Source organism: Hylobates moloch, unplaced genomic scaffold (assembly GCF_009828535.3).
Source record: "Hylobates moloch isolate HMO894 unplaced genomic scaffold, HMol_V3 SCAFFOLD_17, whole genome shotgun sequence".
NCBI lineage: Eukaryota > Metazoa > Chordata > Mammalia > Primates > Hylobatidae > Hylobates > Hylobates moloch.
In genome coordinates, this window is record NW_026652292.1 from 73,484,433 (window position 1) to 73,496,047 (window position 11,615).

The window sequence follows — 11,615 nt, forward strand, 5'->3', positions numbered from 1 at the left end:
AAGCTTCCTCCAGTTAATGACAACAACAAAAAAAGAGGATTGAGCTAGTATTCTTTTTTTCTAAAGCTTACTTTAAACCTGTTGGCCACTGTTATTTTACATTTTCAGGACTTGAATTTGTGATGATGTTCTCTGTGTAGGCATCAACACACTTTCCGATTCCAATTGGTCCCAGACTATTGCCAAGAATATTTTTGCATTTCCCTCATCTTCTTTTTTTTTTATTATTATTATACTTTAGGTTTTAGGGTACATGTGCACAATGTGCAGGTTTGTTACATATGTATCCATGTGCCATGTTGGTTTGCTTCCCTATGATGAGAACATGGTTTTGTCCTTGGATATTTTGAGAATGTTTTCATTTCATCCATGTCCTCCAAAGGACATGAGCATAGTATTCCATGGTGTATATGTGCTACATTTTCTTAATCCAGTCTATCGTTGTTGGACATTTGGGTTGGTTCCAAGTCTTTGCTACTGTTCAATTTGTCCACAGTATCTAGTTTAACATTTTTTCAGTTCGCTCGAGCTTCTTCCTCATCCTAGCAACAACCCCCTCATTATTAACAGGTGACCTAACTTCAACACCCATAGAAGTAGGGGAAAGAATTGGATGAGAACTCTGTTGATCTTTTGCTGTGAAGGTAGAAGGACTACTACTTATTGGGGTCGTCATTTTGCTCTCCCTACCGTTTTCTCCTTTGGAGGAAGCTGATTTCTTTTTATCCCTTTAAATTCTTTTTCTGAGAGAATCTTTACTTCTTGCTAGTTCCTTCCCTTTTGTAATTAACTTGTTCAACTTGATTCCATTTTTAAAATAGTCAAAGAAGCCAATAAACAAACCATCAAAAACATCAATAATAGGCTGGGCGTGGTGGCTCATGCCTGTAATTCCAGCACTTCGGGAGGCCAAAGTGGGCAGATCACCTGAGGTGAGGAATTCAAGACCAACCTGGCCAGCATGGTGAAATGCTGTCTCCACTAAAAATACAAAAATTAACCAGGCATGGTGGTGGGCACCTGTAATCTCAGCTACTCAGGAGGCTGAGACAGGAGAATCACTTAAACCCAGGAGGTGGAGGTTGCAGTGAGCCATGGTCACACCATTGTACTCCAGCCTGGGTGACAGAGTGAGACTCTGTCTAAAAAGAAAAAAAACAAACTCAATAATAACCACAACAACGTGGTGTCACTCTAGAAATTCACTTTGGGGATTTATTGTCCATAAGAACTTTAGTGAAATGATGCATGAACAAGTTTATCCATTGCATCCTTATTGGCAGTAGAAAAAAGCTGTGAGCTGGTTGAGGATCTGTTAATAGAGGACTGGGAAAATAATTGATGGGATAATGTTATGGCATGAGGCTGTGAAAAAGAACAAGAAAGCTCTTTATGGGCTGATAGTGGAAATACAGTTGACCCTTGAGCAACACAGATTTGAACTGTATGAGCGCACTTAGACACAAATTTGTATTCACCTATGCTACCCCTGAGACAACAAGACCAGCATGTCTTCCTTCTCATCTTTAGCCTACTCAACATGAAGGCAACAAGGATGAAGGTCTTTATGGTTACTCACTTTCACTTAATATATAGTAAATATTTTTTTTCTTCCTTATGACTTTCTTTTTCTTTACTGCTGTCTCCAAATATACCTTTGATTTTCTTAATATTTTCTTTATCTAGCTTGCATAATTGAAAAAATACAGTATGTAGTATATATAGCATACAAAGTGTATGTTAACCAACTGTTTATTATCAGTAAAGCTTTTGGTCAACAGCAGGCAATTAGTAGTTAAATAATTGACAAGTTAAAAGTTATATTTAGATTTGTAGCTGCACAAGGGCTTGGTACTCCCAACCACCTATTGTTCAAGGGTCAGCTGTATTTGCAGCATACACTGGCAAGTGAAAAGGGCAAGAAAAAGCAAGGAACAGAATTATATAAATAAAAAAAAAACTTTGTTATTTTTCTGTAGGATGAAAATACAAGAATCTGTATTTGGATTTGCTTATATAAGTATAAAGAAACTTAATGAAGTTATATAAGAAACAAACCAGTGGACATTGAGGTGGAGTTAGAATGAGAGCTTGACAAGAATAAAGAAAAAAGACATGGACAGAGATTTCTCACTATATAGGTGTATTAGTCAGGGTTTTCTGGAGGGACAGAACCAAAGGATAGCGGTATATATGAAGGGGAATTAAAGAGTAATGACTCACACAATCACAGGTGAAGTCCCACAATAGGCCACGTGCAAGCTGAGGAGCAAGGAAGCCAGTCCAAGTCCCAAAACCTAAAAAGTAGGGAAGCCAACAGTGCAGCCTTCAGTCTGTGGCCAAAGGCCTGAGAGCCCCTGGCAAATCACTGGGATAAACCCAAGAGTCCAAAAGCTGAAGAACTTGAAGTCTGATGTTTGATGGCAGGAAGCATCCAATATGGGAGAAAGATGGAGGCTGGAACACTCAGCCACTCTAGTCCTTCCGTGTTCCTCTGCCTGATTTTATCCTAGCCATACTGGCCGCTGATTAGGTTGTGCTCACCCATCTTGAGGGTGGGTCTGCCTTTCCCAGTCCGTCCACTGACTCAACTGTTAATCTCCTTTGGAAACTCCCTCACAGATGTACTCAGGAACAATACTTTGCATCCTTTGATCCAATCAAGTTGACACTCAATAGTAACCATCTCTGGGATATTTACTTATTCACTTTCTGTGTGTGTTTGTGCATTGTATGTCTGCTCATAAAATTATAAATTCCATGTAAGCAGAACCTTCTTTTGGTACAGACTGAATATACTGGCATTCAGAGGAGTGCCTGACACATAGTAAATGCTATAGTTTGGGTGTTTGTGTCTTAAAATTTCATGTTGAAATATGATACCCAGTGTTGGAGGTGGGACCTAATGGGGAGTATTTTGGTCATGGTGGTAGATCCCTAATGAATAGATAAATGCCTTCCTTTATGGGTAACTGAGTGAGTTCTCACTTCTTTTAGTTCCCTGTAGAACTGGTTGTTAAAAAACAAAAAGCCTGGCACCTCTCCCATGGGAGGCTTCCTCTCTTGCCATAAGATCCTGCACACACCAGCTCCCTTTGCCTTCTGCTATAAATGGAAGCAGCCTGAGGCCCTCACCAGAAGCAGATGCTGGTGCCATTCTTCTGGTACAGCCTTCAGAATTATAAGCCAAATAAACCTGATTTCTTTATAAGTCACCCAGCCTCAGGTATTATTTTATAGTGACACTAACGAACAAATGGACTAAGACAGTAAATATGGATTAAATAAGTGATTGAAAATATGTTGACTGAGAAATAGATTAATGAACAAACAAATCCAGCCTTTGAGTTCAGTGGTTGGCTTGGAAGTGGTGGTCTGCTTAAGAATCTACAGGTGAGATTCTAAGAACCTATCCCCAAATATCCTGAACATGTCAATCTAGTGTAGACTGACACAAGGTGCATTTTAATTATTACCCCTCTTGTCTGGATACTGCAGTCCACAAATCACATTTTGAAAATGTCAGTGTTGTCATTGCATAGTCCTTAAGGGTCATAAAATCTTACAATAATCCCTACCAAGGGAGTTTTGGATCAAGGTCTAAAACCAAGATCTTGGTTATTCCCACCCAGTGACCTTTATTCATTAATTTAATAACATATTTTGTGCCAGGCTTCACCCTAGATGACAGGTTACAGCTGGGAGCAAAGTGGAGAGGAAGCCCTTGCTTCTCACAGAGCTTATGTTAGTATAGGTGAGACAGGCAGTAAATAAGTAATAAATAACCATACTGCAATTCCGACAGGATAACTTCAGCCAGCTTCCTCAGCTTTTATTTTGTGGTAGTTGCAAAATACCTGCAATTGTCCTGGGGAATTTATTTTAGACATCGATTTCAGTTCACTCAGTGATTTTATATATCCTGTTCTTTGAATAGCCATGTCTCTGGAGAAGGCCTGCATTGCCCATATCTTCCTTCTAGTAAATAATTAAAAGCACTCAGCATAGGACAATTATCAGGCTGCTTTTCCTGGGCCTAGCCTCCTGCCCTCCACAGAACACATGAGCTTCTTTTGACAAACGCCATTGGTCCCCAAAGCATGCTTATTCCTGGTAGTTTAATGATCTGAAGATTGCAGATCATGTCCCCTTGTAATGTTAAGCATTTATAGAAACTACCTCCTACATCCTGCAATTAAAGCACCTTCTGTAAAATAATTAGTCACAAAGATAGAATGTCAGGTGCTTTTAGGGGTTAGCAGGATGACATTAATTTCAACAGTAATTATTCAGACAGGCCAAGATCTTTGCAGAAAGCCACTCAAAGAAGTAATTTTCATTCTACCAAATTCTATATGCACGTTTCATTGTTTCAAAACAGTTAACAAAAGTGTCAAGGTGAAGAATGCCAAATAGGTATGCACAGAAGTGAGAGAGATCTGTGGAACAACACTGTTTTTAAAAGGTAGTCTAGTACAGTGGGAAAATTCTATGAGTAAGGATCACCTGGAACTAGCTAAAATTCTTTTCCCTCTGCTCCTCTAGTGTGACCTTGCCAGGTAACATAACCCTCCTGTTTTGTATCCACATCTGCAATAATAGGGGGAGTAACACTTACCTTGTGGGGTTATTACAAGGATTGCAGAAGCTAATATGCAGATATGCATAAAGGGATAAAAGAGAATGAAATAAATTAACAACAACAATGAGGATGCTAAAAAGCCAGTAATGGCAGAATGTAAGACCTAGAACAGATCCTCAAGATGCTAGGTGGAAACCTTTCATTCTAGAAATAAAAGATTGACATTGTATTGTCTCAAGCTCTTTGGACCTCATCCAGCACATTTTTTTCTGGAAAAACTTTGAAATATAACCTGTGTCTTAAGATACCAAATGTAGTGTTTATGCACCCCACCCATCCCTTCCTCTTCATTCTCAGGTAATTTTAAAGTACATCCCTAAATATTTGTGATTTATTTCACAGATAGTTTCATTAAAAGCTGGCAGAGAGGAGGCAGAGCAAGACGGTGGAATAGAAAGCTCCACTGATTGCCCCTGCTCCCTGCCACACAAGGACACCAATTTAACAATTACCTACATAGAAAAACACCATCATTTAAGAACCAAAAATTAGGTAAGCTTTTATAGTACCTGGTTTTATATTTGTATTGCTGAAAGAGGCACTGGAGAGATAGAAAACATAGTCTTGAATGTCCTACACCCCCCAGTCCCCAGAATGCATCTCAGAGCACTGAGGAGGGAGAACACAGCAATTGTGAGGCACTGAAGTCAGGGTTTTCCCTTTGGAGCAGAAACGAAAACAAGACCAATATCAGCTGATGTTTGCCCATGGAAGGAGCATTTAAACCAGTCCTAGCCAGAGGGGAATCACCAATCTCAGTGGTCTGATCTTGAGGTCCTCCAAACCTTGCCACTGACAGCTGGAGTAGTTTGTGTCTCCAGGTAAACAAAAGGCAGTCCAGGCCATGAAGACTACAAGTCTTAGGTGGGTCCTAGGGCTCGACTGGGCTCAGAGACCGTGGACGGGAGCAGCATGTGACATACTGTGACGCCAGCTGAGGCAGCCAGTGGCATGCTGGCATCGCCTATCTCCTAACTCCAGGCTATACAGCTTGGAACTCAAAAAAAGATACCCTTTCCTTCTGCTAGAGGAAAAGAGAGGGAAGAGTGAAGAGAACTTTGTCTTGCCTCTTGGGTACCAGCCAAGCCACGGTTGGATACGGTACTGGTCCAAGTCATGAGACCCCTGTTTCAGTCTCTAGCTCCAAGAAGACATTTCTAGACACACCTTGGTCCAGAAGGGAACCCAATGGCTTGAAGGAAAAGACCCAGTCCTGGCAGAATTCGTCACTTGGTAATTAAAGAGCCCTTGGGCACTAAATAACCACCAGGGATACCCAGGTACTATGTCGAGGGCCTTGGGTGAGCACCTGAGATTTTCTGGCTTTGGAGAAGAGAACACCATAGGAGGGTAGAGCACCAAGCAGCAGACTCTTGGGGTCCCGATTCCAGGACTTGACTCTTGGATGGCATTTCTGGACCTGCCAAGGTCCAGAGGGGAGCCCACTGCCATAATTGGTGAGTCTTAGGCCAGGCAGCATTCACCACAAGCTGACCTAAGAGGCTTTGGGCCTTAAGGGAACATTGGCAGCAGTTGGCAGTACTCCTCATGGCCTGATGTGATGGTGGCTACAGGGTGAAGCTCCTCTGCCTTTGGAAAGGGGAGGGAAGGGTGGGAAGGAGTGGCAGCTCAACCTCAGTATAATAAAACACCAGGTAGATTTCTAAGTTTTTGACTTTAGTCTCTGACTCCTGGATGGCACTCCTGGACCCAACCAGAGCCTGGAGGATTTTACCATTCTTAAGGGAAGGACTCAGATCTGGGTGACTTTGCCACCTGCTGGTTGTTGAGCCCCAAGGCCTTGAGAAAACATAGGCAATAGCCAGGGAATGGTAACAGCAGGCCTTGGGTGAGAGCCAGTGTGGTGCTGGCTTCAGATCTGACCCCACACAGTCATAGTGGTGGTGGCCATAGGGGTGCTTGTGTTGCTCCACTTCCAGCTTTAAGTGGCTCAAAACAGAGAGAGAGAGATCCTGTTTGGGAGAAAGTAAGGGAAGAGAACAAGAGTTTCTGCTTGGTAATCCAGAAAATTCTCCCAGATCTTGTCCAAGACCTTCAAGGGAGTACCTCTATGAGTCTGCAAGAACCACAGTGTTACTGGGCTGGGGGTGTCCCCTAAAGCCGATACAGCATAGATCACAACACCCAAGTCCATTCAAATATCTGGAAAGCCTTCCTAAGAAGAATGGGTGCAAAAAAGCCCAAACAGTGAAGACAACAATAAATACCTAACTCCTCAATGCCCAGACACCAAAGAGCATCTGATAGCATAAACACCATCCAGAAAATCATGACCTCACAAAACGAACTAAATAGGTTACCAAGGACCAAACCTGGAGAAACAGAGATAGGTGAACTTTCAGACAGAGAACTGAAAATAGCTGTGTTGAGGAAATTCAAAGAAATTCAAGATAACGCAGAGAAGGAATTCAGAATTATATTATATAAATGTGACAAAGATATTGAAATATTAAGAATCAAGCAGAAATTCTGGAGCTGAAAAATGCAATTGGCATACTGAAAAATGCATCAGAGTTCTTTAATAGCAGAATTGATCACACAGAAAAAGCAATTTGTGAGCTTGAAAACAGATTATTTGAAAATACACTGTCAGAGGTGACAAAAGAAACAAAGAATAAAAACCAATGAAGCATGCCTATAGGATCTAGAAAATAGCCTCAAAAGAAAAATTCTCAGTTATTGGCCTTGAAAAGAAGATAGAGTAAAAGAAAGCATATTCAAATAAATAACAAAGAACTTCTCAAATCTAGAGAAAGATATCAATATTCAAGTACAAGAAGCTTATAGAACACCAAGCAGATTTACCTCAAAGAAGACTGCCCCAAGGCATTTAATAATCAGACTCACAAGGTTCAAGGATGAAGAAAGGATTCTAAAAGCAGCAAGAGGAAGCAACAAATGACATACAATAGAGCTCTAATATGTCTGGCAGCAGACAATTTAGTGGAAACCTTACAGACCAGAAGAGAGTGACATAACCTATTTAAAGTATAGAAAGAAAAAATAGTTTTACCCTACAATAGTATATCCAGTAAAAATATTATTCAAACATGAAGGAGAAATAGTTTCTGAGACCAGCCAAAGTTGAGGGATTTCATCACCACCAGAACTGTTGTATTAGTCCATTTTCAAACTGCTATAAAGAACTACCAGAGACTGAGTAATTGATAAACAAAACAGGTTTAATTGTCTCATAGTTCTGTATGGCTGAGGAGACCTCAGGAAACTTACAATTATGGTGGAAGGTAAAGGGGAAGCAAGCACCCTCTAAAGGAGCTAAAGGAGCATGTTCTAACCCAATGCAAGGAAGCTAAGAACCTTGAAAAAAGGTTAGAGGAATTGCCAACCAGAATAACCAGTTTAGAGAAGAACATAAATGACCAGATGAAGCTGAAAATCACAGCACAAGAACTTCATAAAGCATCCACAAGTATCAATAGCCGAATCGATCAAGCAGAAGAAAGGATATCAGAGATTGAAGATCAACTTAATGAAATAAAGCGAGAAGACAACATTAGAGAAAAATGAATGAAAAGGAATGAACAAAGCCTCCAATATGAGACTATGTGAAAAGACCACATTTATGTTTGACTGGTGTACCTGAAAGTGATGGGGAGAATGGGCCAAGATGGAAAACACTCTTCAGGATATTATCCAGGAGAACTTCCCCAACCTAGCAAGACAGGGCAATATTCAAATTCAGGAAATATGGAGAACATCACAAAGATACTCCTTGAGAAGGGCAACCTCAAGACACATAATCGTTAGATTCACCAAGGGTGAAATGTAGGAAAAAATGTTAAGGGCAGCCAGAGAGAAAAGTCAGGTCACCCACAAAGGGAAGCCCATCAGACTAACAGCAGATCTTTCTGCAGAAACCCTACAAGCCAGAAGAGAGTGGGGGCCATTATTCAACATTCTTAAAAGAATTTTCAACCCAGAATTTCATATCCAGCCTAACTAAGCTTCATAAATGATGGAGAAATAAAATCCTTTACAGACAAACAAATGCTGAGAGATTTTGCCCCCACCAGGCTGCTTTACAAGAGCTCCTGAAGGGAGCACTAAACATGGAAAGGAACAACCAGTACAAGCCACTGCAAAAACATACCAAATTGTAAAGACCATCGACACTATGAAGAAACTGCATCAACTAACAAGCAAAATAACCAGCTAGCATCATAACAACAGGATCAAATTCATAAATAACAATATTACCCTTAAATGTAAGTGGGCTAAATTCCCCAATTAAAAGACACAGATGGGCAAATTGGATAAAGAGTCAAGACCTATCAGTGTTCTGTATTCAGGAGACCCATCTCATGTGCAAAGACACATATAGCCTCAAAATAAAGGGATAGAGGAATATTTACCAAGCAAATGAAAGGCAAAAGAAAGCAAGGGTTGCAATGCTAGTTGCTGATTGAACAGAATTTAAACCAACAAAGATCAAAAGAGACAAAGAAGGGCATTACATAATGGTAAAGGAATCAGTGCAACAAGAAGAGCTAACTATCCTAAATATTTATTCACCCAATACAAGAGCACCCAGATTCATAAAGCAAGTTCTTAGAGACCTACAAAGAGACACAGGTGCCCACAGAATAATAGTGATAGATGTTAACACCCCACTGTCAATATTAGATCAACAAGACAGAAAATTAGCGAGGATATTCAGGACTTGAAGTCAGCTCTGGACCAAGTGGATCTGATAGACATCTACAGAACTCTCCACCCCAAATCAGCAGAATATACATTCTTCTCAGCACTACATCGCACTTCTTCTAAAATTGACCACATAATTGGAAGTAAAACACTCCTCATCAAATGCAAAAGAATGGAAATCATAAAAAACAGTCTCTCAGACCACAGTGCAATCAAACTAAACTCAGGATTAAAAAACTCACTCAAAACTGTACAACTATATGGAAACTGAACAACCTGCTCCTGAATGACTACTGGGCAAATAACGAAATGAAGGCAAAAATAAAGAAGTTCTTTGAAACCAATGAGAACAAGGACACAATGTACCAGAATCTCTGGGACACATTTAAAGCAGTGTCTAGGGGAAATTTATAGCACTAAATGCCCACAAGTGAAAGCAGGAAAGCTCTAAAATTGATGCCCTAACGTCACAATTAAAAGAACCAGAGAAGCAAGTGCAAACAAATTCAAAAGCTGACAGAAGTCAAGAAATAACTAAGATCAGAGCAGAACTGAAAGAGACATGAAAATCCCTTTAAAAAAAAAATCAATCCAGGAGCTGGTTTTTTGAAAAGATCAACAAAATAGATTGCTAGCCAGACTAACGAAGAAAAGAGAGAAGAACCAAAGAGATGCAATAAAAAAATGATAAAGAGGTATCACCACTGATCCTACAGAAATACTACCATCAGAAAGTACTATAAAAAACTCTATGGAAATAAACTAAAAATTCTAGAAGAAATGGATAAATTCCTGGACACATACAACCTCCCAAATCTAAACCAGGAAGAAGTAAAATCCCTGAATAGATCAATAACAAGTACTGAAATTGAGGCAGTAATTAATAGCCTACCAACCAAAAAATGGCCAGGACCAGAGGAATTCACAGCCGAATTCTACCAGAGGTACAAAGAGGAGCTGATACCATTCCTTCTGAAACTATTCCAAACAATAGAAAAAGAGATACTCCTCCCCAACTCATTTTATGGGGCCAGCATCACTCTGATACCAAAACCAGGCAGAGACACAACAACAACAAAAAAATTCAGGCCAAAATTTCTGATGAACATTGACGTGAAAATCCTCAATAAAATACTGGCAAACTGAATCCAGCATCATATCAAGAAGCTTATCCACCATGATCAAGTTGGCTTCATCGCAGGGATGCAGGGCTGGTTCAACATATGCACACTGATAAATGTAATCCATCACATAAACAGAATCAATGACAAAAACCACATGATCATCTCAATAGATGCAGAAAAGACCTCTGACAAAATCCAGCTGCCCTTCATGCTAAAAATTCTCAATAAACTAGGTATTCATGGAACATTTCTCAAAATAATAAGGGCTATTTATGACAAATCCACAGCCAATATCATACTGAATGGGCAAAATCTGGAAGCATTCCCTTTGAAAACCAGCACAGGACCAGGATGCCCTCTCTCAGCACTCCTATTCAACACGGTATTGGAAGTTCTGGCCAGGGCAATCATGTGTATACATGCAACTAAATTAACATTGATGTTATTGTCATTTGTTAATTGAACAGTGGTAGGGTCAATGACTATTTTCCCAATTTTATATCTTATTGATATAAAATTACACATTACGAGTCAAGAAGAAAGTGGTGAAATAGTTGTATTTTAAATTTTTATAGTGCTACATATTAATGGAAGCCACATGCATGTATTTGAAACTGTTTTTAGGGGTTTTAGGGGGATTATGCTCAGAAGTTTAGTAGACTTATTCTTATCTCAGATGTTTTTTTCCCTCATGATTGGAAAATGTACAGATTGGTCTCATTCTGTTTATTCGCTTATTCAAAGTAAAGTCTGTTTGGAAATGGTTAAATGCAGCAGATCTACCCTCTTCCCCCTTTTCAGAACGAGTCAATTTGGGATAATCAGATTTGCATCCCTTAAGGAGCCAATTTTCCTTTTTCTCCTTCCTCATTTGCTCTCTTTTAATACACCTGCTACAGACTATTTAGCAGAGGGGGGGATTTGAATAATAACACTATTTTACATGTAAATAGGGCCTTTCATCCAAGTATCTCAGAGCTCTTCGTAAACATTATCTGGTTATGTATAGATTATGAGCATCATTTTAAAGCTAGGCAAGTGAGGACCGTGCAGGTAAGTGACTTGCCTAAGGTCACACATTAAGACGATGGTGTTGCTAGAAGGAGGCTTCTGGTTATTTGAGGATTTCGTTTCCCAGCTGACCCAGCTAAGGGCACCTGTCT